At 38.1% G+C, this 18,390-nt stretch overlaps 1 long non-coding RNA gene across 3 annotated transcripts in view; it reads right to left on the reverse strand.

Annotated features, from left to right (window-relative positions):
- The window catches only part of LOC146397086 (uncharacterized), an 88,185-nt gene that overhangs the window by 31,218 nt on the left and 38,577 nt on the right, over positions 1-18,390 (reverse strand). The window contains exons 2-3 of one of the 3 annotated variants that reach the window (XR_014827064.1): positions 10,892-11,082; positions 9,069-9,182 (exon numbers count right to left, since the gene is read on the reverse strand). The exons of 1 other annotated variant lie outside the window; for it this stretch is intronic. This is a non-coding gene — a long non-coding RNA (uncharacterized LOC146397086). Of the gene's footprint in view, positions 1-9,068; positions 9,183-9,402; positions 9,552-10,891; positions 11,083-18,390 lie in introns of those variants that run through there. One more of the 3 variants, XR_014827066.1, reaches the window with a different exon arrangement.

The raw sequence follows: 18,390 nt of genomic DNA on the forward strand, positions 1-18,390 counted from the left end.
GTACACAATAACACAAGAACTTCACCTTGAGTAGATAACATGGAAAACAAAAGGTAACAAATTTTAACCAGATAATATTACTTTAATGATGACCTTACTGGCTTGACGTCTGTATAACAGACGTCATGGTTGACCTCATGGTTCCTAGTCGGATTCGTTAACCACTGAGGCACGACGGGAACTCTCCATGCTGTATTTTAAAACAGCACTTCCTTACTACTATGTGCATGGTGTTTCTCTCAACTGCACTGTAGGTAAAGTATAATGGTATTTCATGGGTTTTCTTCAGGTTCAAATGATTTCCAAATGCTATTTAACTATTGCATTGCTCCTAACCTCAAAAAAGGGCCAGATAGATACTGTTAAGGAATTTCAGCTCACCCTCCAGAATATTTTCCCTTTCAATCACTGTGGCCTCATCAAGTATCTGCAAAATGTTTCATACAGGTCTGTCTCTTAACGAAACTTTTTGTTCTCAACAAAATAAGCGAATTGAAAAGTAAACACTGTTGAATATTATTTGTTGAATACCTGCCATGTTATAGCATGTTACAACGTCTCATTTATCCTCATAACCTACTTATGGGGTGGAATAAATCTTGCGACATTTCTGCTCTGAAGAGAACCATATGATTGACTGGTAAAAGGGAGAACACTTAGCAAAAAAAAAAAAAAAAAAAAAAAAAAATTTTTTTTTACAGTTAAAAAAAAATTCAAAAAACCTTCTTGACCATAAATTTGAAGAATCATTAGTAAAAAGTTCAAGAAACAAAAGATCCTGAGCGCTGGGTCTCCCACCCAAGTAACACAGATTTCCCACTGGGATTCTCACGAGTAAGAAGAAACTGAACACCAGAGAGAAAACTTACATTTGGAGGTTCATAGTGAGAAACTCATCCCAAATTCTAGGCTGGATACTGCGCTGCAATTGTAGGAGCACAGGTGTTGGGTCAGAAAGCTCCAGTTCAAACATCAGCACTGGCTTATATTAGCTTATGTCCCTCCTTCAGTCTCGGTCACCTCTACCATAAAGTGGAGATAATAATTGTGTTCACTTTATAATTTGTTGTGAGGATTAAATGAGACACTGATGTGCTGTAGCACACAGATACTTCACAAATGATATCTATTATTGTCAGATCCTCTTGTAGAACTCAGAGGTCTCTATTAGAAAGAATGTAAGATCAACAGGCTTTAAGTTAAGCAACTGGGGAATTCACTAGATAATATGACCCAGAAAGGGAAATGACTTTGTGAGCCCCACGAGGGAAGGTGTCACTAACATGATATCAATCCGTCTACAATTCAGGGATTCTTATCCCTCCTCTCCTTTGACACTTGTACTGACTCACACTTTTATTGTCTCTAACCCATCATTTTCTACTCTGTTAAGTACTCATCCTTTTCTACTCTGCTCTATAATGTTGTGGCTGGGAGTCTATAAACTATACTTTCCTATTAGCTTCTATTAATAGGAGGTATTGGCAGGAGAGCAGAAGGCAGAAGGAAAGGGAGCACTGGCATTAAGGAACCATGAAACTAGAAGATAGGGAGTCATATGGTATTTAATTTTCAGTGAACTAGATGAGACAAATGTTTCGATTCAAGGCTGGCCTTACAAGTAGGTGCTTCAATCATGCGCTTACTGTGGCTACTAAATGGGTACTGGGATACTGAGACTATCTTTGGACAATATTCTCAAGGGCTGGAAAGGAACCAGAATAGTAATTTAATCTCTCTGCATTCCCAAATTCAGAGCCATGGGCTCTATCTTGCCTCTGAAGGTGAAGCTTCTGCTGCCTCACGAGAAATGTACTTTCACATTTTATTGCCTTTCCAACCAAACTTCCCTTCCCCTCCCCCAACCCATTACTATCCAAAGTCCCCACAAACTGCCAGCGTTAACAAAGCTAGCCAAATTGAACCTTATGATTGCTCTTTGGGCTAAATCAGTTAGCCTTATAATAAGCCTCTACAAACAGGTTTTCTAAAAACAAAGCATTGCCTCTCTCTTTTGTTAAAAGATTTCTTTCAGAAGGTTCCCTGATTACCTTTCTTATTCATTTACACCTCAGAGCTTGCTTGTCTTTTGATTCTGCTAATATTAACACATGCCTATCACCTCATGTGATAGGTGGTCCAATGGAGAGTGTCCATCAAACAGGTCTCCACACACCCTTAAGAAAAGGAAAATTAGGAATAGCAAAGAAAAAGGTTACAAACAAGATCTCATGTCTAAGTAACAGCAGAACCTACAAAAAGTTTGTTTACTTTTGAAAAACCTTACCCCTCAGGAAATAAGCTTGTCATTTTCTCTCATCAGTCCTAAAATTGTATCACCTCAACTTCTAGAGCAGTCATTCATTCATTCATGTTTCCATTAATTCAATATATACTTGTAGAGTACCTACTATACAGCAATGAACAGGATAGACAAGGTCCCTTGTCACCTTTGGGGAGAAAGACAAAGACAAAAGAACAATTAAAAAAAAAATAGCAATGAGTGCTATACAGAGAAATAAAACAAGGACATGTGATAGTAACCATGCGATTGCATTAGACAATGTGGTCAGGAAATGCCTGTCTGAAGGGACTGATATTTATACTTCAGTCTAACCAACAAGGAATCAACTAGGTAAAAATAGCCCAAGGCAAGTGAGTAGTTAGTACAAAGGCTCTAAGACAGGAACAAGCTCACAAACTTTCCCCTACACTATGTTTTTTCCATATTTCAACTGTTTTCTGGAAATTCAATTGAATTTTCCAAAACCTATAAGATATAGTAATGGTTATCATACCACTAAGAAACTAGCAGTACACCACACCAGTATACTAGTATACAACACTAAGTAGTATATCACACCACTGAGAAACTAGCAGTACACCACACCAGTATACTAGTATACAACACTAAGTAGTGTATCACACCACTGAGAAACTAGCAGTATACCACACCAGTATACTAGTATACAACACTAACTAGTATATCACACCACTGAGAAACTATACTACAACACTAAGAAACACTAGGATACTAGAAAGAACTTGGGACGTAGAAGAACCATTGCTTCATTCATTTAATCAATCTTTATTCTGCATTTGCCTATAAGAGACACTATGTTTGACACTTAGGCTATAACTACAAATAAGATATCAAATAAGCAATTACAAATCTGTGGAATAAATGTTACAGAAGGGATCAAAACTGAGTACCCCCAGGTACCCCAGGCATCCTGAGAGCTGGCACCCACTCAGGCTTGGGCATAAGAGAAGACTGTCCAAAAGTGTTGTTTAAGCAAAGATGCAAAGACAAATAGGACTTAAATCAACAAGGAAAGGGTTGAAAGGGGAAATAACAGAGCACTGCAAGCAGAAAGAACATCATGTGCATAAGCCCAAAGCGAGAAAGGACACAGAACGATAGAGGAAAGTATGGCTAGAGCACACAGTACCAGGAAAGAAAGGGGGAAATGGAGCTAGAGACGTTAGCCAACATTGGGTTTTGAAAGCCTTATATGTTAAAGTTTATCCTGAAAAAAATGGGGAGCTATTGAAGAGCTTTAAGCAGGAGAGTGATATGATCAGATTTACAATTTAGAAAGATCCCTAGATGTAATAGAAAGACTATTTGGAGGAGGCAGAACTAGAAACAGGGGACCATTTGGAAGGCTGTCGCAGCAATCCAGGGAAAAACAATGACCTAAACTAAGACCGCAGGAAGGATGGAAAGATGGACTGAAAAGATATTTAGAAGACAGAAATGACAGTATTTGGTAACATGCTGGATGTAGAAAGTGAATGAGATAAACCCTGAGTTTCAGGCGTGAACAACTGGGTGGTAAGGGCATTTACTAAGAGAGGAAGCACAAGATGAGGATCAGCTTTTAAGGACAAAGGAAGTTAACTTAGAGACATAAAGAATCTGAAACTCTGCTGAGGCCTCCAAACGCAAGTATCAAAGGTCACCTGAATACTTGTGTTTAGAGTCCAAGAGAGAGGCCTGACATAGCAGGATTAGAAATGAGGACTCATTTAAGAGTCATCAACTCATTTGAATCTAGATTCTAATAATGCAACTATAAAAAGATATCTCTGAAATAATCATAGAAATCTAGCAAATATTAGATGACACTGAGTACTGTTAATTCTGCTTAGGTATAAAAATGGCATAGGGAGTTCCCAGTGCGGTTCAGCGGTAACAAAACCAACTAGCATCCATGAGGATGTGAGTTCAATCCCTGGCCCTGTTCAGTGGGTTAAGGATCTGGCATTGCCGTGGCTGTGGTGTAGGCCGGTAGCTGCAGTTCTAATTCAACCGATAGCCTGGGAACTTCCATATGCCATGGGTGCAGCCCTAAAAAGACGGGGGGGAGAAAGGCACAGTGATTATGATTTTTAAAAAGCCATTATGAGATGGATTTGAAGTATTTACAAGTGAAATAAGATAGGCAAAATGTCGTTAACTATTGCAGCTGAGTGATGGGTCCATGGGCATTAGTTAAACTACTATCTCTACTTTTATTTTTGTTTGAAAACATCTGTAGTAGTTAAAAAAAGAAAGAGATAGATGTTTCCACCATCTACCTATAGTGGGAAAAGTCAGAAATGAATGAAACTGAAACTGCCCTGGTATGAGAAGAAAAGTGGGGTGAGTGGAAGCTGGAATTCTGAGGCATCTCATTATATAAAGGTAAAGCACAAGAAGTCGCTGAAGAGACCTAGAGACTGCTGGAGAGGCAGGAGAAAATCCCAGGAGGGTGATGTCCCTGAAGCCAAGGGAAGAGGTGTAAGAAGGCAGAAATAACCTGTCAAAGAGTACAGAAGACTCAGATAAAAGGACTAAAAAGTACTCACTGCACTTAGCAACCCAGAAGGTTGCAACGCCCTTTACTAAGTCAATCTATCAGTGGGGGACACCAATCTTGGATTTTAGGGAGTTGAAAAATGAACAGGATGTGAGGAAATGGGAAAAGGAGTACAGACCATTCTCGAGCTGCTTGGCTCCAAAGGGGAAGAGAAAAGGGTTGTACCTAAAACCCTTTGGGACCGAGAGAGAGATGTTAGGTCTTTAGATGGAAAAGATTTGAGCCTGATTAAAGGAACGAAGGGGGTAGCTTCAGTCACTTGCTAATCATGAATTCATGTAGGTCACATTTGTAAAATGGGATCATAATTAGGACAACTCTTCAGGAATCAAACAAGATAAGTCAAAGTCTTTTGTAAGCTGTCAGGTGTTACATATGTTACTATAAAGTGATTACTACTAAAATTTGTAAAGTCCAAGCAGTCTTACCGTTATGCTTATTTCCTCTCCATAACCAAAGAACATTATATCTTCAACAGTACAGGGGAAAAGAGAGCGATCAGAATGAAGTAGCAAGTGAGGATTATCAGGAGATAATATATGCCATTTTTCTGCTGGGCATAGACAAGGTTAGTGATTTATTCTGCAAAGCAAATGAATCAGCAACCACTTTTTATTAATGGTAAACAAGAAAAATATTTAAAGCTTAGCAATATGTAGCTAACAGATTGTACATATTACAAAGGCAAAGGCAATAATAAAGGAAGTAGAGTTCTATAAAAATTAAATAATGAAAACGGTATTCAGAAACCCATTAGCAAGGAACTATGATGCCAGGAAAAGTAGCACTTTCAGTATAAGCAAAGACCTTTGCTTTTAAAATCCTTAATGAAGATGAGTCCAAAAAACAGTACTAAAAGCTATGGGAAAGTCTTGAAAATCAAACTGTAAAAAAAAGAAAAAATCCAGGCTGCTGCATTGATGCCCATAATGGACCCTGAAGTCAATACCACAAGTGTTAGTTAAATGGCTGCAAACCACCACTAAATGGATACGTGAGACACATTTTGTGTCTATTCTAGTATTTTTTTTTTCTTGTTTAAATCAAAGCCTATTGCTAGAACTAAAGAATTTCAAAACTTCAGATTCTGGTTTAAAACCCCAGTCAGTGAAAATTTCCTTCTGAGCTCCCTATTGATTCTTGCTCTATGCTTTTCTCCTCCTGCATATGCCTTTCTCTTCTTCTCTTATTCTTTTTTCCCTTCTTCTTCTGTATACCCAGCAAAATTACTGCCAAGAATTTAGCTCACTTGAGTCACTCAATTTTTTATCATGAGTTTTAAGTCCCCTGTCCCAAAAGGCATTTGTACTTTCAGAGCTATCTCTAACAGTAAAAAAGGGAGTCTCCATATTCTGATAGGAAAATGAGAGACAGATTCTCTTTGGGGGAAGGAATGGGCAGCTCAGCTCAGGTCCTTGAAGTCACGTCCAACTGGCTACAGCACCCTGAGTGGATGTAAGAGATCAATCTGGAAGTGAAGCTCCCCTTTGGCTCTCAGCTCACTTTCCCAGATTTACTGAAATTGAAATTTCTTTTTCCTTTTCTAAGAGTCGACTTTAGTGAGGCTGAAGTGGGGGGAGGGGAGCGGGGAATGTCATTCAGAGGACAATAAATCCAGGAGAGAAGAGTGTGTCCTCTTAACCAGCTCATAGGTAAAGGGCCCTGAAGCAGTTCTGTAGATGTTGGTTTAATAAGGATACAAAACAGATTTGGAGAAATCAGAATTAAAACATAATTGTGGTTTATTTTTAAAATGTTTTATTTATATTTTCTTACTTTACCAATAAAACAGCAATTAAGCTATATGAATTAAAAGACAATAAAATGGCATTTTACATGACTTAAATAAAATGAATGTCTGAATTATGTTTTAAAAGTAATTTACTATAGGATTTCCCGTCGTGGCACAGTGGAAGCAAATCCAACTAGCAACCATGAGGTTGCGGGTTCAATTCCTGGCATCTCTTAGTGGGTTAAGGATCTTGCGTTGCCATGAGCTGTGGTATAGGCCACAGACGCGGCTCAGATCCTGCGTTTCTATGGCTGTGGCATAGGCTGGCAGCTGCAGCTCTGACTGGACCCCTAGCCTGGGAATCTCCACATGCCGTGGGTGCAGCCCTAAAAAGCAAAAAAAAAAAAAAAAGTAATTCACTATATTCTCTTGCTCTCAATTGTTATGAAGTTTTCTCATGCTTGACACTGCATTGGTGAGATACTTTACTCTTTAATCAGATTTGAAAGTGTATGTTCAGTCTCTTGCGTATTATCAAAAACTCTTGGTTTCATAGCCCTATAAATGTAATTAGTGAAGGGAATGAATCTACTGCATGCCAGGCTATGTCCTCCAACAGCATTACTCAGTAATCCACCTCTGTGGATATTGTTATTCTCTTCATACAGATGAGGAAACTGGAAAATGAAATCAAGGAATTGGCCCAAGGTCACATAGCTAGTAAGTGGCAGAGGCAGAACTAATTTCTGTTCTGTCTCTAAAGTCCATGATCCTTCCACATATGTTGATGAGCTGAAATGATTTGATCTTGAGGGGTTTGGTCCCTGGTCAATCATCAGAGCTGGGTTTTGGGAGCGCAAATAATATAGGCAGTCACTTCCTCTATGCTGCCAGAAAACCAGTGGAGTTGTCTTGAGGTCTAGAATCCTGTTGTTGATACTACTGTTGTGTATGTCACTGCCAATGTACTTAAGCTAGCAAGGAACATATAATAGTACATAAGTTCAAATCCCTTGTGGTGTTCTTGTGAAAGATAATAATTGATTAGCTTAATAAGATGCAGACCCTTTCTGGGAACTGTCATTCTATGAAATTAACATCTAAGATCTTTTTCCATATGGGAAGGTTTATAATTCATACTTAACTGTGAATGTCAAGCCAGGATTTCTTACTTTCAATTAATCATGACCATAATAAATGAAGAAAACTTTAGTTCAAACACACAGATGATTACTCCAATTAATGAGTTGTTAATAGTTCATCTATTCACTTGTTTAAAAAATAACTTATTAAATCCCTGTTATGCACTAAACCCTGTCTAAGCCAAATAAAGACATAAAAATAATAGCTAATATTTATTGACTACTTCACAGTATACTAAGAATTTTCTAAAGGCTCTACTTGTAATAGCTCATTTAATCCTCATAACGATCTACTGGCCTAATACTTGCCACGTTAGAAGCAAGAGTAAATTAGAGGACCCTGGCCTACCTCCCATTTCTTCCCACCTGCGACATATCTTTCACCATACCATGAGCCTTGCATTGATGGATACAGACCCCCCAGCCCAAACATCCAAGCTGTGTCTACCTTCCCACTCTGCACACAGCAGATCCCCAGTCACCATCAGGTCTCTGGATGTGCACATGAGTGACACAGTCTAGCTCTGGGAGAATGGACATAGGGAAAAGCCCATCTGGCTCTGGAAACTTGCTTAGAGCTATTTGGATAGGGAGTCCTGGGATATCAAGTATTAGCAGTATGGTCTAGAAGAGACAGATACAGGCATGTGCCTTTGGCCCTATGGACTGCTAACCCATTGGGTGAGATACCGCCAGAAGAGAGTCATAGGAGGGTCCTCTAAAGGACAAGACCCAGGGCAGGAGCCCCAGGAAGCTATAATTATTATACCAAATTTGAAGACTAGAAAACTAATGAGAGGTTAAACAATTTGTCTTAGGTCACACAGCTAATAAGGGCCAGAACCAGGATTTGAAAGCAGGCAGGTTCTGGAGTCAGACTGCATGGATTCAAGCCCTAGCTCTGCCCATTAGACTATGTTGTCTTTCCATGGATTAATGAGGAAAAATACTTCTCTTTTGTAACAGAGTTTGTTGTGTAGTAGGACAGAAAAAACAAGTTTAAAAGCTGAATAACCATGTAACTATATACTTTACAATACAAATTATAAGTGCTATGAACAAAGGATAGTGATAGAAAATATAACTAGTGGAGCCAGGGGCAAAGAAGCTCATTTGAATAGAGCTCATTATAAAAGGTCTTCTAAAGAGATTACACCAAGGTGATAGCAAAAGATAAGAGATGGTCAGTGGCCATGCAAAGACACTGGAAGACCAGTCCAGTCAGAGGGCCTGCCCCTAGGACATCTGTCCAAGTTTATTCAAAACATCTATTTTTCAACCCAGCTTCACACATTCCCTCATTCATTCCTCCATTCTTTCAAAACATACCTCTAAAAGCCTATTTTATGTAAGTTCTGTAGTAAAAATAGGATGCATCAGGACAAATCTTGACTTTCAGAAGTTTATAGTCAGCCTAGTAGGGAAGTTTAGATGTCCAAATAACTACAAAAAAAAAAAAGTTAACGTTTATTAGCTGCTTACTAGGCAACAAGCACTGCACTAAATTCCTTACATGCATTATTTCATTTAATTTTCACAATAACCCTATGAAGGATATACTGTTATTGTCTCCATTTCATAGATGAGAAGCTGAGCAGCTAGATAACTTTCAATGGTCCCATAGCTGATAAACGGCTGAGCCGTGTACCACATTAATATGTACTTCCAGGAGTTTCCACTGTGGTCCTGTGGGTTGGGGATCCAGCATTGTCTATGTGGTGGTGCAGGTTCAATCTCCAGCCCCGTGCCGCAGGTTGAGGATCTGGCGTTGCCGCAGCTGCAGCTCAGATTCAATCTCTGGCCTGGGAACTTCTGTGTGCCCAGGGTGTGGCCAAAAGAAAAGAAAAGAAAAAAGAAAAAAAGTATTTCCAATATGTCACACAAAGTTGAGAGGAGAAAATTTGCAGGTAAGGGGAAGAAAAGCACCTCCACTTTTGCATTTGCACTGATTACACTAACATCTAGAACCTACCAATCACCGAGATAAGGAAAATGCCAAGTTCATTAGTAGTCCTGCAGCTTCACTGAACTTGTTTTAAATTTTAGTTCCCTGACATAGACCCATAGACCCCGAGGGTCTATGTCCAGAAAACAACTCACTAATCCCTTTGAGGCCCCAGTTTGTGTCCCCCAGTCCTGTCTCCTTCAGATGAACATCAGGACATACACTCTACAAGGTTAAGGAATGGCTTTTGTACCTAGTCGTAGCCCTTGGGAGAGCCATCAGCATTAGTGCCCCCTGGGCACTGTCCCTCTTCTAAGCTTCCTACAAACAGAACTCCAGCTGCCCACAGCCCAGGATCCTCCCAGTCACTGCTGAATATATCAGAATTTTTGGAGCCTGGGAAGGGGTGGAGGCAGCACAAGGTGAGGGAGGGGCAGTATTTTATTTATATGTGTAATTTTATATATATTTTATATGTTATATATATATATATTTTACACATACATAAATTAAAGTCCTGGCATTTTGGAAATATTAAAGTACATAGACTCCCCCCTTTTAGCTAACTTCAGCTAATTCCCATTTTTCTAACTGTACATCCACATATTTTCATTAGAAAGTTAATGGTCTCAAACTACTCTCAGCAAACATCAAATGATCCTCCTTTGAAACTCCTAATAGACTTGCACTGACCCAGAATCATAAATTAACAAAGTACATGTCAAAGCATATAATCAAACTCTGATTGGGTGCATATCTTGGAAACTTGTTTCATTTTTAATAACAAATAGAAAGGTATGAGAATCTCTAATACTCTTTATCCCAGGACCCAAATCTTAGAACTTCAGTAAACATATTCCATCAGAGGCACTTAAGCTATAGTTCATGAGCCCTCTGAAATTGTATGCAAAATTGTGTGTATGTGCATATTTCTGGAGAAAGGATCCCATCCATCAAGAGAACATTCAACAGGTTCTCAAATAATCCATGATTTCAAAAAAAATGTGTAAGTAGTGCATTTCAGTGATACATTTGTACAATTTTGATATGTGTGAATTTCTTTCTGTGTTGTTTTGGGGAACTATAAGAATTTTGATTTCAGTCATTCATGCCATTTCTATTGGGGATAATTAGAAGAATGGGGAATGGAGACTAGGAACAGGAAATGCATCCGTTGGCAGGACAGAAACAGAAATTTTTATGACACCTTGGGAGAGATAAAGAAGTCCAGGGAACATAAACCTGCTTTTGCACTGCCCTCCCGTGTCTGTAGGGAGGATGGGCAGACAGCACTGCTACAGCTGGAGTCATCCTGGACAAAGCTAAGGCTCTTAACAGGAGAAACTGAGAAATACAGAAGTCCTCCACAGATTCAATTCCTCAACTCCTCAAGGGCACCTGCGGTTGAAAAAAAAAAAAAAAAAGTTCTTATGAAGAAAAAGACCTTTTTTTTATTTTCTAAAGTAAAACAGTGTAGGCATAATTAACTGAATTCCACACATCTTAAATTAGTAGAAACAGAAACAGTTCTATTATTTTTCATTTACCTTTTCCCTGATTGGTAGAAATGTTCTAAGATCTCCCTTCCTCGGAGTTTCAACATAATATTTAGAAATCTACATTGCTTCATTGTAGATACTCTGCATCCTGAGAGTTTATTTCTCAAGCCATGTACAGGCTCCCTAGGTTTTAGATTTGATGAGTCGGAGCTGTCCATTCCTGTCCTGAGTTCCATTTCCTGGGTCCTACAGTGATCCCAGTAGAGATCACAGAATAACTTGTACATGTGAGATGTAAAGACTCTGGGTTAACCATTCAGAAATTTCAGCTCCTTCATTCATTCAATTAACCAAATAAATTCTGGGCACCTTCTTCATGCCAGGTATTCTGCTAGGCATTAAGGATGCAATAATGACCAAGACAAGCATGGCCTGATCCCTCATAAACGTTCTAGTCCAGTAGAAGATACAAAAACAATGAGAGGCAATTAACACCCACTGTGATAGGCATTGTGATGGGGATATTCCAGGGGAGGCACATTAAAAGGGAACCTAAACTCTACTTGGTAGCAGGTGGTCAGGGAAGACACAGGCAGTAATGGCTCATCTGGGACCTGAAGGAAGAAATCAAAATTAGTTAGAAAATAAAAGAATAGGGCATAGGAAGAAATGGAAGCACATGACAAACAACAATTACAACAACCTGTATTACTAGAATGATAATCAAGGGGGGAGTAACTGGAGATACGGTTAGACAGGGGGCCAGACCATTAAGTCTGTGTAGGTCATGTTTAAAAACTGAGACTTTTTCCTGAGAGCAATGGAGAGACAAAAAAAGGATTTTAAGCAAGAGACTGACAGGATGATTTGTATTTTAGGAAGATAACTTTGGGTACACATAAGAAAACAGATTGAGGGAGGGAGGGAATGGGATGGACTGGGAGTTTGGGATTAGTAGATGCAAACAATTGCATTCGGAGTGGATAAGCAATGAGATCCTGCTGTACAGCACAGAGAACTATGTCTAGTCATTTATGATGGAACATGATGGAGGATAATGTGAGAAAAAGAATGTGTGTGTATATATATATATATATGACTGGATCACTTTGCTGTATAGCAGAAATTGACAGAACATTGTAAATCAACTGTAATAGAAAAAATAAAGCTCCTCTATAAATAAATAAATAAATAGAAGTGGTGAGAGTGGGAAAAAATAAGTAAAGTCGCTGGTCACATTGAGCCAAACAAACAAACCAAAAAACCAGATGAGGGAGTTCCTGCTATGACACAGTGGGTTAAGACCTGGCATTGTCTCTGTGGTGGCATAGGTTCGATCCTCAGCCCAGAGCAGTGGATTAAGGATCCAGCATTGCTGCCACTGAAGTCACAGCTCCAGCTCAGATTCGATCCCTGGCCTGGGAACTTCAATATGCTGTGGGTGTAACAAAAAAAGAAAAAAAGAAACTATAACAATAACAACAGATTGAATGAGCCAAGACTGAGCTAGAAAAACCTGTTACAAAGTGAAGTGAAGGCTAATTTAGAAAAATGACAGCAAGAGTAGAAAAAAGTAAATTGATTTGCTACATAGTTACATTCTTACATTGCTTATTAAAGGCCCAAGTTTTCTTTGCTTCGACATTCTCTTTCCCACCAGTTTATTGGGAAGACTGCCACTCCTCCTCCAACATCTGCTCACATCTGTTCTCTATTCCATTCCCAAACCCATGATCTGATACCAACACAAATTAAATAAAATGGAACAGAAATTCTCAAGCTTCCCCCCACCTCCAAAAAAAAAAAAAAAACCTGTACAGAAATAAATATATGCAAACCATAGTTTCACATAAGGTGACAAATTACTAAGCCTACTCAATAACACTGGAAAGAAGAGATCAAAGTCACCAAGAGATTTCATCATTTTAAGCACCCAAAGTTATTCTGAATCTCTGACTCAAAGCTGAGACTTCTAAGTAAAAGTCAGCATTAATTTTGATTCATAGACTCTGAAAAACATTTAACTTTTGGGAAGGAACAGAAAAAAATGGTCCATGTTAATTTGTCCAAGGTCATATAGAAGTCTGAGTCTGCACATTAGCTGCATTAAAGAGAATATGATTTATAAGAGTCTGGAGAAAAGTGGCAAATGGAATGCAACTGCATAGTATCCATTATTATTAATCTAAGATACATAAAATGTCATTGGTGGTATGTTTAGCTGCTGACTGCATTGCTTTATTTTAGGGGAAGAAAAGTTTTAAGGGCTTTCACTGGTACATTCACATGTCTGTACCTCTCATTTTATTTTTTCGTATTAGATTTTAAGCTTCTCCAGCACCAAAGCTTGTACAAAAGTTTAAGAAGGAATGGAGTTACAAAGATAAAAAGCCTCACCTCTAAGAATGTTTCCTTAACTGGAAAAGGAGTCATGAGTTTCAGAAGGATTTTCTCAAAGCAGAATGTGGGGAAAGATGGCAGCTTTTCCTCAATAACTAATCAGAAAGAGGCATTAAGGGAAGTTAGATTCTAAAGATTATGCATTTGACGGGTCGTCCCCTGCCCCCCAATGGCGCTAAAGTGAAAAGACTAGAATGTCACGTAATTTCTAATCTTGTCATAGCAGTGTGTGTATGTGTTAAGAACAACTCTGAGTACTTAAGGAAAATAGGTTTTTCACTGCCAAGTTTGTCCTCGGGAGAAAGTATAACTAGATATTTGAAACAACTGATCACTACAAGGCAATCATGGAAATCTTCAAAATTATGATTTAGGTGGACGAGACTCTACTTTGAAGGAATCATCAACTGTATTTATTTGATCACTATCTCTGCATGCCCCAAGGAAAAAGAACAAATTGAAAAATAATAACAGTCAAAATGATTTTCTCCTTAAACTTAAAACACTTCAAAAAAATTAACTATACTAAAATAATAATGTTGCTATGGGAATTTATTTTAACCAAATAAAAGTTAACATACTCAGTTGTATATGGAAGAAGTACAACTCATTAAAAAAAAAGCCAGAGTTTTAAGAGCAAATTCTTAAACATAGAATTAAGCTTTAAAAGACATGGCTAAGCTATTTTATAGTCATTTTCATATTCCATTAAAATTCTACTTGAGAAGGCAGAAAGGAATCTATAACTACATCGTCCTTAAATGACTGCAGCTGATTATCATTAGGAGGGAACAAAGTAGGAAGGGAGAGAAGAAAACTAATACTTATTATGTCCCATGAATGAAATGCATTATTACCTTTAATCTCTCCAAAAGATCTGCAAGATAGGTAAGTACATATCCACTTTATCGATGAGGAAATAACCTCAGAACGATCACGTAATTTACCCAAAATGATATAGCTATTAACCGGCAGAGCAAAGATTTGTACTTTGAAATCTTAACTAGAGTAGCAAGTCCCTGAGGAAAAACTGACAAGAATAAAGACTTAGACATCAGGTCCCTCATTAGCCAAATTGGGAGTCTTCTATTGACCTCTGTTTATAGACTCCAAGAAATCTCAGTGTGAGACAACCACGGTCATGTGCGTGGGACACATCTGATCACTGGGTGGTGATTACTGGGACGGCAACCAGCATAACCCAACAAAACCCAATGGACTCAAAAGATGAGCCTCCATTTATAAGCTAAAGAGGCTAAATGGTCTACAAGGATGGGGGCTCCTGTCAATACCTGACTTGCCTTTCTATATAGGTAAGCATCCACTGGTTCCTGGCACACACATTACATCAGGTCTCTACTACAATCTTAGGACCACCAGTGGTGTCCAACAGCCTTTGACACAACACTCGTTATGGAAATGCCATACCTGTGAGACCAGCAGATTCCGACCACACTATAATAGCACTTAAGACCAAGATTTGCTATGATATGGGGAACAGGGGTACCAGGTTGATGTTCCTGATGTTTGCTGTACTATGAATAATAAACTGCTCTGCTGTGATCCATTAACTCTTGTCCATTCTTGGCACCTATGGAGTTTTGCTTGGTCTCCATTCTCTAAAAGGCTGGAGTTTTTCTCTAACATAAAAAGTTAACTGAGGAGTTCCCATCATAGCACAGTGGAAACAAATCCCACTAGGAACCATGAGGTTGCAGGTTTGATCCCTGGCCTTGCTCAGTGGATTAAGGATCTGGCATTGCCGTGAGCTGTGGTGCAAGTCACAGATGCAGCTCAGATCTGGCATTGCTGTGGTTGTGGTGTAGGCTGGAAGCTGCAGCTCCAATTGGACCCCTAGCCTGGGAACTTCCATGTGCCATGGGTGTGGCCCTAAAAAACACAAAAGTTAACTGAACTGTTTCTAGTACATGTGTACACACAACTCTAGTAGAAGTACCACAAACAGAAAATAACCCAAGAACAGAAGCAGAGGAAGTTATTGAGAAGGAATGAAGAGAGTAAGAAGAGTAAAAACATGTGGCGAAATAGAAGTGAAAAATCTCTTTAATAGCTACATGTTCATTCAATATCTATTTCTCCTTGTGTGACTGTTATTAGACTGTTTTTCAAGGATTTGGTCCATTTTATCTAAGTTATCAAACTGATGGGCATAGAGTTGCTCATAATATTCCTTAATTATCCTTTAATGTTCATGGGATTGTGATGAATACCTTCTGTTTCATGTCTAATATTGTACTTTATGTCTTCTCATTTTTTTTTGATTGTTAGCCTGCATAGAGATGTATTAATTTTAATGAACTTTTCAAAAACTAGCCCTTGGTTTTGTTGATTTTCTTCATTGACTTCCTGGTTTTAATTTCACTGATTTCTGCTCTAATTTTTATTTTTTCTTTTCTCCTGTTTACTTTGGATTTAATGCATTCTTCTTTTTCTACTTTTCCTAAGTGGAACATAAGATTATTGATTTTAATTCTCTTTTCTTCTAATATATGCATTCACTGCTATAAATTTCCCTCTAAACACGGTTTTCACTATATCCCACAATTTCTTTTTTGTCTTTTTTTTAGGGCTGCACCTGAGGCATATGGTGGTTCCCAGGCCAGGGGTCCAATCGGAGCTACAGCTGCCAGCCTGTGCCACAACCACAGCAACGTGGGATCTGAGCCATGTCTGCCACCTACACCAGAGCTCAGGGCAACGCCTGATCTTGAAACCACTGAGCGAGGCCAGGGATCAAACTTGCATCCTCATGAATCCTAGTCGGGTTCATTAACCCCTGAGTCACGACAGGAACTCCAAATTTTGATAAGTTGTATTTTCATTTTCACTTAGTCAAAATATTTTTAAATTTTGCTTAAGGTGTCTTCTTTGTCTCATGTGTTATTTTGAAATGTGTTGTTTAATCTCCAAATATCTTGGGCTTTTCCAGCTATCCTTGTTACTGATTTCTAGTTTAATTCCATTGTAATATGAGAGCATACTTTGTAAATTTTGTAAGCTGTTTTTTGACCCCAAAAATGGTCTATGTTGGTATGTTCCCAGTGAGCTTGAAAGGAATGAATATTCTGCTGTCACTTGATGAAGTTATCTATAAATGTCAATTAGACCCAGTTGACTGATGGTGCCATTCAGTTTTACTATGCCCTTATTGAATTTCTGTCTGTTGGATCCATCAATTACTGATAGATGGGTGATAAAGTCACCAATTATGACCCTAGATTGGTCTATTTCTCCTTGCAGGTCTATCGGTTTTTATCTCACATATTTTGATGCTCTATTGTCAAGATTGTTATATCTTTTTGGAGGATTATCCCATTTATCATCATGTAATGCTCCCCCTTATTCCTAAGAATTCTCCTTGATCTAAAATCTGCTTTGTCTGAAATTAATATAGTTACTCCTGCTTTCTTTTGATAAGTGGTAGCATGACACACCTTTTCCCATTCCTTTACTTTAAACCCACCTGTGTCTTTTTATACTTAAAGTGGGTTTTTTATAGACAACATAAAGTTAGGTCATGTTTTTTTACAGTTTTATTTGCTAATGTGCAACTGACATACAACAAACCACATATTTCAAGTGTACAATTTGATAAGTTTTGACCTATGTGTAGTCCCATGAGAACCATTACCACAATCAAGATAATGAACACACCCACCTGAAAAGGCATGAGCATTTTTAATATAGTTGTAATCATAGTGTCACATAATCATTTTAAGTAGCACTGACCTAGTCTGTAGCTTTAGGTCCCGGTAAAATAAATAACTCAATATTGAACCTTTTCAAGTTCCAAAACTGGATGGACCATTTTAATGGAATTTTCTTATATACCAAAGCATAATTAAAAGGTGTGAAAAAGAGTACTTTGATATATTTATATTTGCATAACATGGGGACATCATAGTCTGTTTCATTTCCTTCACTATAAAAAGCTAAATCTATTTCACAGAGCTACTTTAAGGATTAAAGAAGACACTAAAAAATGTAAAAGTGTATAACTACACCTGGCACATTTTAGGCACTTACTAAACAATAAGTAATTTCCTTCCTTCCCTTCTTGAGAAATACTCTTCCCATAGAGTATTCTTGGTTCCCCTGTCAAATATTAGTTGACTATATATGTGTGAGTTTATTTCTGGACTCTGTTCTAGTGAGCTATATGTCTGTTTTTATACCAATACCAATATCATACTGTTTTGATGAAGATAGCTTTGTAATACGATTTGAAATCAGGACATATGATGCCTCCAGCTTTGTTCTTTTTTTCTCAAGATTGCTTTGGCTATTGGGGGTCCATATGAATTTTAGGATTTGTTTTCTATTTCTATGAAGAGTGCTGTTGAAATTTTGATAGGGGTTGTGTCAAATCTATAGACCACTTTGGTAGTACTGACATTTTAACAATTCTTCCCCCCCAAGAATATAGGATAACTCTCCATTTAGTTGTGCTTTCTTCAATTTCTCTCATCAGTGTCTGGTCATTTTCGACATATAGATCTTTCATCCCCTTGTTTAAATTTATTCCTATTTTATTACTTTTCATGTTATTACAAATAGGATTCTTTCCTCATTTCTTTTTCAGATATTTTTTCATTAGTCTAATTTGGGTACATTTATTTTGTATCTTGCCACTTTACTGAATTCATTGATTAGTTTTAACAGTTTTTGGTGGAATCTTTAGGGTTTTCTATATGTAAAACTAAGTCATCTGCAAACAAACAATTTTTTTTCTTCCTTTCTAGTTTGGATGCCCTTAATTTATTTTTCTTGCCCAATATCTCTGGCT

Source organism: Sus scrofa, chromosome 14 (genome assembly GCF_054392235.1).
Source record: "Sus scrofa isolate SSC_HxYL_T2T_F1_AM1 chromosome 14, Sscrofa_HxYL_maternal_Yorkshire_Landrace_v2.0, whole genome shotgun sequence".
NCBI classification, from domain to species: domain Eukaryota; kingdom Metazoa; phylum Chordata; class Mammalia; order Artiodactyla; family Suidae; genus Sus; species Sus scrofa.